Source organism: Aulonocara sp. 'chitande type north' Nkhata Bay, unplaced genomic scaffold (assembly GCF_057382095.1).
Source record: "Aulonocara sp. 'chitande type north' Nkhata Bay isolate Kocher_YH1m ecotype deep benthic unplaced genomic scaffold, A_spYH_male_GT1.1 unmapped_scaffold_31, whole genome shotgun sequence".
In the NCBI taxonomy this organism is placed as follows: domain Eukaryota; kingdom Metazoa; phylum Chordata; class Actinopteri; order Cichliformes; family Cichlidae; genus Aulonocara; species Aulonocara sp. 'chitande type north' Nkhata Bay.
The window spans coordinates 471,665-485,544 of NW_028234363.1; the positions used below are offsets into that span (position 1 = coordinate 471,665).

The 13,880-nt window shown below is 43.8% G+C and overlaps 1 long non-coding RNA gene across 24 annotated transcripts; it reads left to right on the forward strand.

Moving 5' to 3' along the window:
• Positions 1–384: 384 nt before the first annotated feature.
• Positions 385–7,622, forward strand: LOC147300566 (uncharacterized). Of its 24 annotated transcripts, none has more exons than XR_015127742.1 (9): positions 385–640; positions 1,178–2,317; positions 2,634–2,713; positions 3,461–4,629; positions 4,724–5,200; positions 6,046–6,166; positions 6,418–6,456; positions 6,632–6,753; positions 6,830–7,622. It is a non-coding gene; the product is annotated as an uncharacterized LOC147300566 (long non-coding RNA). The 24 variants fall into 24 exon arrangements; XR_015127738.1 differs by having other exon boundaries at positions 386–640; positions 3,461–4,265; positions 4,445–5,200; XR_015127741.1 differs by having other exon boundaries at positions 386–640; positions 3,461–4,265; positions 4,450–5,200.
• Positions 7,623–13,880: the final 6,258 nt, after the last annotated feature.

Here is a 13,880-nt window from a genome sequence, read left to right on the forward strand (position 1 = left end):
AGTGGGTGAAGCCTGAACTGTCTAGAGACAGACCAGACCAGCTGCACAACGCAGACACTTCAAACCTGAGGACAAATCTGAGAGAACAGAAAAAGGAAAGGAAACTTAGCTTAGAACCATGCAGCGCTACAGGAGACGGCAGCACTGCAGAGGTGAGGACCGGCACCTGTTTGAAAGAGACAAATGCACACAAACACACACAACAACGAACGAGAAACAAACACAGAGAGAGGACAAAGTGGTTATACAGAACTTGAGGACATTATCTACATGTAAATATATAACCATGTCATAGCATCATAGGACCAAATTTGTTGTAAGATTCTAAATATATGTGACGTCATCATCCTGTAAGCCGAATAGGGCTTTGGACCTTGATGTCACAGGAGGCGGGCCACGCCCCCCGCCGCCATGACAGTAGGCCAGACAAAGGATACAGCTTCAGCTATGGTTCATACTTGTTTTGTAGTTGGTTGCAACGTTAGATCTCATGATCGTGAAGGCAAGAACCTGGATAATGGGCTATCTTTTCATCGTTTTCCATCCTGGAGGCAACGTGTATCTGATATCACCAAACAAAGACGCCAGTCATGTGCAATCCCCAGCTTTTTGTTGATTTGCTCGTGGCATTTTCTCTCCAGTGAGTTCTAAATTAATTCATATCACTATCCGGTTGTTCAGTCTGACGTCACTAGCCGTGTCTGGGTCTAAACTCCGCTGCAGGTCCATATATCAAACGATCACTGTGGCATTACTGAGAGTTGAAAAACTGTCTAAAGTCTTTCATCTTTAATAAAATGATCAGCGTTCTGCTCTACCAGGTGTAACAATTGAGTTTAACATCCAGGCATCCATGAAAACGGAATTTATGACATTTAACGGAGTTAGAAGTTAGCAGGGAGTTAGCTCGCTAGCTTCTATCTAAATACAATATAGCATGTCCTGACTGCGGGGTTTTGGAAACAAATTAAAACGTACAACTCTGCTATCACTTCCAGCATAAATGAAGACAGAAAACTAAACAGCAGTGACGTTTGTAGGGTGACTGAAGTTGGGCTAGCTGGTATATAATGATGTGCTACGTGACCGCTAGCGACACAGCTATGTTAGCATAATATAAACAAGCTAACTTTTTTTCCACTCGATAAAAGTTAATGTGAGCGTTCTCGGTGGTCAGGAACAAATGTAATCGCATGGCAGGATGCTGTAAAAGGACCAAACTTCAGCCAGGAGAACAACTGAGATAATCCATCCACAATACGAGGTTAGTCATTCATATACTGCTGCATGGGCTGGGTTGTAGTTACATCCTAAGGTTTTAAAAACTGAGCTTAAATAAATGATTAGCGGTAATAAAAGCCGAGGGAGGTCAACGGTGATCACTGACTGTTTTAGGAGCTTTTTGAGATCAAATAGAAGAAAACTTTGCTTCAAACCATGCAGGGCAGCTGTCTAGAGGTGAGCTTGTGTGATTCTTATTCTGTCAGTGAACAACCTAAAAACAGAAAAAAAGAAAGAAAACTTACCTTAGAAATCTGTAGGGTTGTTTCCTCTGAGACATGTTGGAATCTGTAAACAGCTACTCCAAAAAGGATCCAGGTGTTTCAAAATACCTCTTTGGTGAACGTTTCAATTCTGCTAACATAAATGCTGCAATTAATTAACTAAAAGTCATTGCTCTTCACCCCTATTTATAGACTTTTGCGGATCAACGGATTAAAGCATCATAGGACCAAATTTGTTGTAAGATTCTAAATATATGTGATGTCATCATCCTGTAAGCCAAATAGGGCTTTGGACCTTGATGTCACAGGAGGCGGGCCACGCCCCCCGCCGCCATGCGTATCGGGGCTTGCTTCATTTATGGGAGGAGCTGAAAATGATGACGTCCGAAGCCTCGCTGCCCGGCTGTACCACGTGACTGGTTCAGGAAGCGGTTCGAACTTTGCCACAAATAATCATTTTCCATACTGCCAGCATAAATATACACAGTATGCTGCCATCACTACAATATAGATGTTTTACACACTCCTTTTGTTGTTGACATTTACAGGCTGTGTGCAAAATGCCACACTCTTCAAATTCATGCCAACTAATATTTTTACGTCCAGTAGGTGTCCTGCTAGAGCAAATGAAGCTTCAAGAAGCTTCGCGTTGAGGTGAACCAATTGGATGAAAAGCTTCAGTGCTTCATGAGGCTTCATCTGCCCATCACTATCCCTCTGCTTCACTTATGGACGCACAGGCCCCTCGCGTCGGGGCCTGTGCGTGAAGGGTCCTCCGATTGAAGAGATTGCTGCGGAAGTGCCTGTTGTCGGTATATTTAGACATTTTCCAAATCACATTGTAGTGAGGTATACAGAATACAATAAATTATATAATGTAAACAACTACCTGAAAAACAGCAGATACAGCAGAGGAATTAATTATAGGCTATTACTTTTGTATCGTTTATTGCATTTATGGAGGGAGTGATGTATGCTGGGTAATGGCACAGCTAGCTACTGGGTGACTTTATTCACCCGCTTCGGCTGTTATCAGTCCATACAATGGGCGTTATTAGCACAAATCAGTCCCATAGATATGGGCCATTTCCTGCTAGATTGTTCAGAAGGTTGTTCTCATCCATCCAGATGGAGGATCACTAACAGGAGCGTGGGAAGACTCCAGAATCCACTCTGGCTGGAATCCGGTGGATATGCAGTGTGTACAGGTAAGACCATTTAAACAGACAGCATTTATAGAATGACTATTAAAAGTCAGCGAGTGTCAGTAATGTTAATGTGGTTATGTTAGTAATACACCGAGTGCTAATATAACAGCTTTAAGATGCATTTGTAGATATTATTACGTGTTTTACCGTCTTTATGGTGCTAGCTTAAAGTTACGGTGTAAACGTTAGCTTATATTGGAGGAAAGCTGTTACTGTTTAAACGATGTTAGCACAGAAATATTAGCTTCTGTCATGACTGATGAAGTTACTAGTTAATAAAGTTTCCAGTAATATAATAATAATATATAATAATAATCGCAGCCACAGATTGACAGCAAATATCTCGATTAGCTTCAGTGCATCTATAATAAATATGTGCAAGTTTCAGTGCTTCGTTTAAACTGTATGATACTTATACTGACCCAGGGTCAGTGTAAAATACAATCCTAGCTGTGTGAACAAAGCCTGGCTTCTTTAGTCCTGCATGACAAACCTCAGGATGCAGGTTATTATTACTGTTTCCTGCTGGCACACCTGTCACACCTGAGAGTCGGCTAGAAACTTACAGTGACGTGGACATCATGCAAAGACTGCCAGACTCTGTAATACTGCAAATGATCAGTGACTCAGGTTAACACTAAACTTTAAACGGCACCTCTGTGTCTCTGTGTGCTGAACATTTAGGATTGAGTCAGGCTGCATCAGCTGAAGCTGTTATTTGTATATATCAGTATTTTTTTTATTCAGGTGTGGGGAAAATACGTAACACTGCAGTGAAGCGATGCACCAGAGTAATCCCTGGCCAAAGGTATCGTACTCAAATCAGACTACTGATCCAGCCACATCAGCCTTTTGTGAGGTTTGTTTAAAGTAGACTTAAAGTGAACTACAGGTTCCTGAGAGGTGGACTGTGAGCACAGAAACACATGTTCATACATACAGCTGCAGCAAACTTACATTAATTTTAAATAGATTTGTTACTCTGGTGTCTGTCTTTGTGTTAGTCCTCTGACAGACTGGTGACCTGTCCAGGTGTGCTCTACCTATGACTACTGGGACAGGCTCTAGCCTCTGTAATAGAAAATTTCTGTTATTCTCATTTAAAGTATTTAAGTGCTTATGCATATGCTTAGTTGTAACACTGTTACTGTTCAGTGAAAGTTTCTAAAACTAGATGAACTTACTTCAGCGTCAGCAGTTTGAGAAAACAACTCCCTTTACGGGTGCTGATAAGGCCACAAAACAGCATAACCATTGATCCGTTGAAGTGTGGTAGGATCCGTTTGTAACTTCCTCCCTCTTCCTTGGAATGCATAAAGGAGTAGGAGCACCACTTCTGTGGCAGCGCTGACATGACTGAACTGTGATGTTTGATGTGTGTTGGCGCAGTAATAAATAGCTTGATCACAGCTCTTTCTGTGTTGCAGACTTTATTTAAAAAATTCCACGACACCTCCCACCCTCCCACTGCGAACCTGAATTGAATATTCAGAAGACATTTGTTTAAATAGTTCTACAAATCGGAGCTGTTGGTGTGTCCTTGGATTGTGTGGTAATAATATTAGAGCCTGCAATCTTTCTTACTGAATCTCTACTATGAGTCATGTTACCTGAGATTAATTCTGTTTACCTGTCAGCCTGGACGAATGTGCTGTGTGAAGGAAATTAAATTAAATCAGATCTGAACTGCTGCTACTTTTTGTTATTTTAATTCTCTTCTCTGTTTTCCAGAACAGTTCTCCACAGTCGCTGTCCACATGGGTCAGTGGGACCAAGAAGCACTCTGCTAATGTGTGGACTCTGACCAGCAACATCCAGCAGGACCCAGACAGCATTTTCTATCTCCCAGCTGGAGTTTTTGTTTGTCTGTGACTGGAGAGTCAGATTTTTGTTGAGCTTCACACTTGCAGACCTAAGTCAGTTTGCAGAGATCCCTCCCACTCTGGCTTTTATGTCCTAGATTTCTTATCTGAAACAGTAATATTTCAGTGACTGCTGCTTGTACCACAGGTTAATACACGCTACTGATCCCTGATAGGAGAATCATCAATTTTGGCAACAAAGAAGCCTGGTGGATGTTTGTTTACAGTCTGATGATGGGACATCATGCTCTGCATCGTCAAAGTTTGCCTCCTCATTATTATTCATACCCAGTAATGTGAAGTATGCTTATATCTACTATAACTGAACCAACCTGGTGCTCTTCATTTATGGAGGCTGTTGAGTCTGAATGTTGGATGTTGTGTATCTTGTGTTCTCTGGGCTTTGTTGTCCTCAGTCTTTTCGCAGGATCAGAAAACAAAACCAGGAGGCGCGTAAATGTTTCTTCAAATGTTTCTTCTGGATGATGATAAGACTGTGACACGGGATGCCACCTTTGGTCTTGTGATGAAGCAAAGCTCAGGAAGAAGTGGGATTAAATGGTACCCACATGTGTGCTGCTGAGAAGGATGTACAGGGGCACCTGCAGCCAAATCCAAGCTTCAGGTTAGTTGTAGTTGCAGAACGCTATAGGACTGAGACAGCTGAGGCATCAAATGTTTGATTAAACGGATGAAAAAGAGAAGTTTCTTCCCTATAATTATCACTTCTTAAAATCTGTAGCAACTTCAAGTCTGTCATCGTGCTGAGCATGCAAAGAATGTGACAATATATTTTTGTTCAATATTTAATTTCTTTTAGTTGCAATTGTTAAATGAAAAAATATATATATTCTTATAATTTAGCAAACTAATTTATCAAAAAAAATATACATATATCTGTATTAGTTTTAATAAATTAATTTGATACCTGTATTGAAAATACCATATTGTATTCATACAGAATCAGTTTGGTATCAGAATCAGAATCAGAATACTTTATTGATCCCTGGGGGAAATTATTTTTTGTTACAGTGCTCCATTTTAAACCAACATTAAGACAAGACAGACAATACGCTAACTAAGAATAGTACAATATATACATATATATACATATATACATACATACATACATAAGTCACTTATAAATAAATATTTGGAAAAGAAACATGTGTAGTTGTAGCAGCAAACAGTGTGTTAAGTGGATGCGTTGTACAGGGAGATGGCCACAGGCAGGAATGATTTCCTGTGTCGTTCAGTGGTGCTTTTCGGTAATCTCAGTCTCTCACTGAACGAGCTCCTGTGACTGACCAACATGTCATGGAGTGGGTGGGATCATTGTTTGTCTGCTCACTGATTGTTGAAACTAAGAGCTACTTTGATCTGTTTAGATCTAAAGTATCCAAAGTTGAGCTCTGATGTTTCTTCACCCCTGTGTGTGTGATATGTGATTCCTACATGCTGGCAGAGCAGCAGTTTGTGCTCACAGATGGTGACGGTGTGGAGAGACGGTGGTGTTTCCTCAGAAGAACCAGCAGAGTCACTTGCTGACTGATGCTCATCTGCACTGCACAGAGGAAATCAACTGACCGAGGTTTGTCCAGTGACGTGTTATGAATGTATATTTGTTTTATGCTTACAGTTATGTTTTTCTTGACAGAGGCTCTGCAGAGGTTAGACAAAGCAGAGAAAACATGTGCTTTACATTTTACTGTGATTTATTGAGATATTTGTTGCCTGATGTTCAGCAGGAATGGAGAAATAGAATCAAAGGGAGATGTTTTTGATGTTTTTGTAATGATGTAAGTAAATCTTCAATATTATTTATTTGCTTGGTTATATTAGGAGTGTTTCTGAGTGAGGGGGAGAAGAGTCATCATCCAGGTAAAGTGACGTAGATCAGTGGATACACTTGTCTCCCCTTTAAAGGAGACAATCCAAGTCATCCTTAAATGTTAGTGCTTTCAAATACACAAACATTTTTAAAGGACAAAAATGAACATCCAACTTTGACTGTAACACAAAATAAATCTTTCCATGTGTGTTTTCAAACTCTCAGATGGGCAGCATATCAGTCTTGGACTGTCTAACCTGCCGGAGCAGCACTGAATGACCACCACACATGAGCATGTTCCTGCAACATTCAGCATCTGATCCTTCATCTGTGTGCTTCTGCTTTTGGTAAGTAGAGTTACCCAACTCCAGTAACTCTACACACATGCCATCCATTTCTGACGGCCTGGTTACTTCCTGTCAGTTACTTTAGAAACCATGTGGTCACCTGACCTAACACTATTCAAGTGTCACATGTCAAACAGCTGGAGAGGAAACTACACCAGTGTACTGGGATGTTTCACCAACACGTGCCAGATGCTGTTCCTTCATGGTGACATCACAGAGACAGCCCCACCCACCTCAGGACCTCGCCATTTATCATGATGATTATAATGATGACAGCGAGCGGAACTAAGACTGCAAAAATCCACGACCAGAATTTTTCTTTCTAATTATTAATGAATACTGAGAGCCTCTTTCTGTGTTTTGTATGTTTTGGGGTTGTTTTTTTTACCTCATTTGTTACTAACAAAGTTCACCAAACTCACACAGTCTGTATGTTTCCATCTTTACCAGCCACACTCTAATTGCATTTAAGAAAATAATCCTTAGAAATCGTCATTTTTCTCTTTTGTAATTGATGATAATTCAGTGAATATAAGATAAGATAAGATAACTCTTTATTGTCATTGCACAGTCATACATAGTACAGTAGTACAATGAAATTGGAAAAACTGTCCTACGTCGGCACTACATATAACACAACACGACACGATATGACACATCACAACGTAACAAACAACACAACACAGTAACACACTGCTTCCTTCTATTGCGTCACACATTGCTTTAAGTTTTTCAGTGTCCAGTTATTTTTTACTGCTGTTTAAATTCTCTGAATGTTTGACCCTGTAGACTGTTTGATGGACTGCTTGTCTTCCTGTTTGTAACCGCCGCCTGTTTTTTTTAATAAAGATTTGGATTTCTGACTTCAACACAGCCTCTGCGTGTCCTCCCTTTGAGTCCTCTTCCTCTGTGAACGTGTTGCATGTGTCACAGATTCATTTTATTAGCAGCTTTCCCACAGTGAGTTGCATCAGCATTCATTCACAGCACATTTCAGAAGGATTCAGATTAATACAGTGATCTTATAGTCAGAATGATCCTGACAGAGTGCCACTGTAAACTATCTTTCATCAGGTAAATTTCAAAGTTCAGTATTTCAAAGCAGGAGTTATGAAGACTCATACTGGCATTAGGACTAATAATATGTACTTACAAAGTCAAAGTTTTTTAATTATGCTAGAATATTGGAAGACAATCAACTTTTAGTGTTTTCCGCATATTAATTATTCTGAAATAGAGATGTGACCCTAACTGTACAGAAGCACTAAACAACTGACAATCTTAACAGACATCATTGGCCTGAGCCGTCATGCACAGTGAGTCTGATCCTTTGCTGTGAGAGTCTGACAAGCATGTTTCTGGTCAGTTTGGAAGAAATAATATCACAATGTTGACCTTTCTTTCCAATATTCCTTCTCTTTTACAACACAAACTGTGATCAAAGGTACTTATGTTCACAGCATGTAACTATACTGACAGTCCAGGGCATTGTGGTCTGTTGAGCTAGGGTTAGCAATTCAGACATATGTAATCAATATTAAACGTCTCTGACGTGGGCCACTGTCCACAGTGTTGGGAAATCCATACCAGGCTGGAACGAGTCAAGGTAGGTGAGCATCCACGAGAAGACACAGCAGATGCATCCTACTAATACTGACAGGACCAGGAGACTCCAGAAACCGAGCATCTTCTCTTCAGTGCCATCCTCGCCTGTCACCCTCTCTGCCCGCAGCTGAGTATGGAGTAGATAAGGGCGCAGAGAAACCCTTATTACTAATTTGTATTATAATTCAATTTTCATGAAATATTCATATTCAGTATTGGTCCTTTTATATTAATAACCACGTATCCACCCAGGCTCATGGTGGGGCAGGGCTCTGTCCTGGGATACTTGAGTACAAGGTAATGTACACCCTGACCAGGTATCCAGTCTGTCAGAATTGTTTTCAATATTTGGTTCAAAAATATGAGTGACAACAAAAATCCAACTAGGATTCTTGCATATGATGAATGAAGTCTGTCTTTGACTGAATTGTCCAGCTGATCCATCAAACCCCCAGCAGGTGAACCTTATTCATGACATAACACCGCGACAATGTAAAAAATGAAACAGCAACAGTCTAAATGTAAAGTGCATTCTAAAGTCCTCTTCAATAAATCATATGCAAAGAGTCATTCAGGACTGTAAAACGTGAACTACAGAACCCAGAGTCTTCATCATTAAATCTCTGGTTGCTTCGTTTTTCTATCCTATATCAGATACTTTAAGGTTAGGTTAGGTAAACTTGCATTCTCATGGTGAGGCAAAATGCTTTATGTGTGTGTGTGCGTGTCATGAACGGCTATAAAAGGCCTATAATTAAAGAACAAAGCGGGGTTTGAGTTCGAGTTGCGGCAGACTGTCACTACTTGTAAATGGAACGCAGCCTTCCTACGGCGGACAGCTAATAACAGGAATCGGACGCGGTCCACCCAAGTCCACAGCAACCACCATAGCAACCACCTAGCATGACCTTAAAAACATATTCTGTCTTCATAACTATCAAAACCATGAAATGATTTGCAAAGTGTGAAAGTGTTACAGCTGCAGAGAGCTATGGCGGTATCTTTGGAAGCTGTTTACACAGCTAATAATATACGATGTAACCATGGAGACAGTCAGTCACGTGAGCTAGCGGTGCATGTTTACTACAGTGAATAAGGTGATTGTGTGCACAGCGTCCACACGCTGCAGAGGGTAAAGACATTACTTCAATATTGTTTTATATTGATATATATTTGCCTTCTGTTGACCATCACCTCAGGTTCACCATTACAGTTTCAGCATACAGATGCACACTGTCTAAATATCAACACATTCAAAAACTCATGTCTCAGAAATAAGCACAGCTGTTCATGTTTGTCATTAGAGTTTTATTTGTAAGAAAATTATGAACTTCATATTGTGTATCAAATAAAAGAACATTTCACAACTCTGAGTCAACAGAAACAGGAAACAGAAATGTCTCTGAAGGAAATTTCCGTCCCCGGTTTCCTCCAAGGCGTGAGCGATAAGCAGAGTTTTGTCCTTTCCTTATAAGATTCCTAATTATTCAAAGTAACACTCAGGTATGCCGCTCAGCTGGGTTAGTTACGACGTCGGGAGCAGCTTGGGAGAACAAGGAAACACAGACTGCTTCAGGTTGCCTTCCCAAATCGACTCAAAGGTTTATTTAGTACATAACAGCTTATATAGAGGAAAAAAAGGTTCGTGTGTCAGCAGGTTCCGGTACAGACCAAATAAGGAAACGTCTTCCTGCCTTGTGAGCAAAGAAGTATCCTTTGTGTAGTTTATCTCTTCAGTTACAATTTATGATCATCCCAGCAAAATACACTCCTAGACATAGAATACAGAGTTCTTTCATTAGTGAATTCTGAAACAAACCACCTGGCCTTTAACGAGCCTTTTTCTAAGAGATAAAGAAGGGAGGATGGGAGTAAGGAAGTGGTCTCGTCTCTGTGGTATTTTCGACCTTGGGGTACCAGCCTGTGATTCTTACACATCAATTCTTGGGTCAGAGAGAAAGAGAAAAACAACTAGTAAATGGGCCTTATTGAGTAACTCTTTTCTGTATAATATCACTACAAAACAATATCCTGTAAATGCTACCATGGTATCAAAATATCACAACAGTCTCTAATGTAGACATGTACAGTGTAGTGTAAGCATTAAAAGATCATAAAAGAAAACACTCATAAGACCCTTATGAAAAGGACACCGAGGGAACAGTTTACCCTGCCCGGGATAGGGTTACCGGGGCCCCGCCCGGGAGCCAGGCCCGGGGAGGGTGCCCGAGGGCGAGCGTCTGGTGGCCGGGCCTTAGTCCATGGGGCCCGGCCGGGCACAGCCCGAAGAGGAGACATGGGCCCATCCTCCCGCAGGCCCACCACCCGCAGGAGGCGCCATAGGGGTCGGGTGCATTGTGTGCCGGGTGGCGGCCAGGAGTGGAGGCCCTGGCGGACTCCACCTGGAGACTCTGTTGTCCTGCTGGGAGACTTCAATGCTCACGTGGGTAACGACAGCGAGACCTGGAGGGGCGTGATTGGGAGGAATGGCCTCCCTGATCTGAACCCGAGTGGTGCTTTGTTATTGGACTTCTGTGCTAATCACAGTTTGGCCATAACGAACACCCTGTTCGAACATAAGAGTGTCCATAAGTGCACGTGGCACCAGGACGCTCTAGGCCGTAGGTCGATGATCGATTTTGTAGTCGTATCAGCAGACCTGCGACCATATGTTCTGGACACTCGGGTAAAGAGAGGGGCTGAGCTGTCAACTGATCACCACCTGGTGGTGAGTTGGATCAGGTGGCGGGGGAGGACGCTGGACAGACCTGGTGCACCTAAACGCGTAGTGAGGGTGTGCTGGGAACGTCTAGCAGAGGCCCCAGTCCGCGAGATCTTCAACGCACACCTCCGGCAGAGCTTCAACAGCATTCCGAGGGAGACTGGGGACATTGAGTCCGAATGGACCATGTTCAGCGTCTCCATTGCCGAAGCTGCGGCATTGAGCTGCGGCCGCAAGGTGGTTGGTGCCTGCCGTGGTGGTAATCCCCGAACCAAATGGTGGACACCAGAGGTGAAGGGAGCCACCAGGCTGAAGAAGGAGTCCTATCGGGCTTGGTTAGCCTGTGGGACTCCGGAGGCAGCCGACAGGTATCGACAGGCCAAGCGGAATGCAGCTCGGGCAGTGGCTGAAGCAAAAACTCGGGTGTGGGAGGAGTTCGGAGAGGCCATGGAAAAAGACTTTCGGACTGCCTCGAAGAGATTCTGGCAAACCGTCAGACGTCTCAGGAGGGGAAAGCGGTGCTCTACCTGCACTGTGTATAGTGCTGGCGGAGCGCTGCTGACGTCGACTGAGAAAATTGTCAGGCGGTGGAAGGAATACTTCGAGGACCTCCTTAATCCCACTGACACGTCTTCCAAGGAGGAAGCAGAGTCTGGGGATGAGGGGAATGACCCGCCAATTTCCGGGGGCGAGGTCACTGAGGCAGTTAAACAACTCCTTGGTGGCAGAGCCCCCGGTGTTGATGAGGTCCGCCCCGAGTTCCTGAAGGCTCTGGACATTGTAGGGCTGTCCTGGTTGACACGCCTCTGCAATGTAGCGTGGAGATCAGGGGCAGTACCTGTGGACTGGCAGACCGGGGTGGTGGTCCCCATCTTTAAGAAGGGGGACCGGAGGGTGTGTTCCAACTACAGGGGGATCACACTCCTCAGCCTCCCTGGGAAAGTCTATGCCAGGGTGCTGGAAAGGAGAGTTCGTCCGTTAGTCGAACCTCAGATACAGGAGGAACAATGCGGTTTTCGTCCTGGTCGCGGAACACTGGACCAGCTCTTTATCCTCTCCAGGATACTTGAGGGTGCATGGGAGTTTGCCCAACCAGTCTACATGTGTTTTGTGGACTTGGAGAAGGCATTCGACCGTGTCCCTCGGGGTGTCCTGTGGGAGGTGTTGCGGGAATATGGGGTGTCTGGCCCATTGCTACGGGCCATTCGATCCCTATACAACCGTTGCAAGAGCTTGGTTCGCATTGCCGGCAATAAGTCGGACTCGTTCCCGGTGGGTGATGGGCTCCGCCAGGGCTGCCCTTTGTCTCCGGTTCTGTTCATAATTTTTATGGACAGAATTTCTAGGCGCAGCCAAGTGGCGGAGGGCTTTCGCTTTGGTGGCCTCAGAATCTCATCTCTGATTTTTGCAGATGATGTGGTTCTGTTGGCTTCATCGGGTGAGGGCCTCCAGCTCGCACTGGAACGGTTCGCAGCCGAGTGTGAAGCAGCGGGAATGAGGATCAGCACCTCCAAATCTGAGGCCATGGTTCTCAGCCGGAAAAGGGTGGAGTGCCCACACCGGGTCGGGGATGAGTTCCTGCCCCAAGTGGAGGAGTTCAAGTATCTCGGGGTCTTGTTCGCGAGTGATGGGAGAAGGGAGCCGGAGATTGACAGACGGATTGGGGCTGCAGCTGCAGTAATGCGGACGCTGCACCGGTCCGTCGTGGTGAAGAGGGAGCTGAGTGTAAAAGCGAAGCTCTCAATTTACCGGTCGATCTACGTCCCTACCCTCACCTATGGCCACGAGCTGTGGGTAGTGACCGAAAGAACGAGATCGCGGATACAAGCGGCGGAAATGAGCTTCCTCCGAAGGGTGGCTGGCCTCTCCCTTAGAGATAGGGTGAGAAGTTCGGCCATCCGGGAGGGGCTCAGAGTAGAGCAGCTGCTGCTCCACATCGAAAGGAGCCAGCTGAGGTGGTTCGGGCATCTGACAAGGATGCCCCCTGGGCGCCTCCTGGGTGAGGTGTTCCAGGCATGTCCCACCGGGAGGAGGCCCCGGGGCAGACCCAGGACACGCTGGAGAGATTATATCTCTCGGCTGGCCTGGGAACGCCTTGGTATTCCCCCGGATAAGCTGGAGGAGGTGGCTGGGGAGAGGGAGATCTGGGCCTCTTTGCTTAGGCTACTGCCCCCGCGACCCGGCCCCGGATAAAGCGGATGAAGATGGATGGATGGATGGATGGAAAAGAAAACACTAACATTTATGTGAAACTAATTGTAATAAAAAAATGAACAGGTGGTTAATAGATGTAAAAGAAAGAATCTGAAAACAACACTTTTTTGGTCTAAGTGATCAAAGTAGAAAACAGAACTGATGTTCAAAAACAAACCGTAGCTGCACTAATATTACACATCTCCATTGTTGTGGTGAACAGACATGTTGCTTTTAAAACCACATGCAGTGTGTGACCATGACTGTTCACTGAGACCATGGCTGTGTCCCAATTAAGAGACTGCATGCTTGAAGTACGCATTTTAAGTGCGGTTACGTCACCGCCACGCGACGACGGCTGTCCCAATTCGAAGTGTACTTCAAATGCATACTCCAAATGCGCCGTCGATTTCCTTTTTTTTTTTTTTTTTTTTTTTTCAAAATATTAAACTTTATTAAGAAACAGTATACAGAACATGTATACAATCAGAACAAAATTAACATATGCCAGGGGGTGTAATACAAAGAATTACATACATTCAAATAATTTGTAATTACTACAAATAGTAATAGTTTTCATAGCCTTTTTGTTAAGTGATCCACTAAT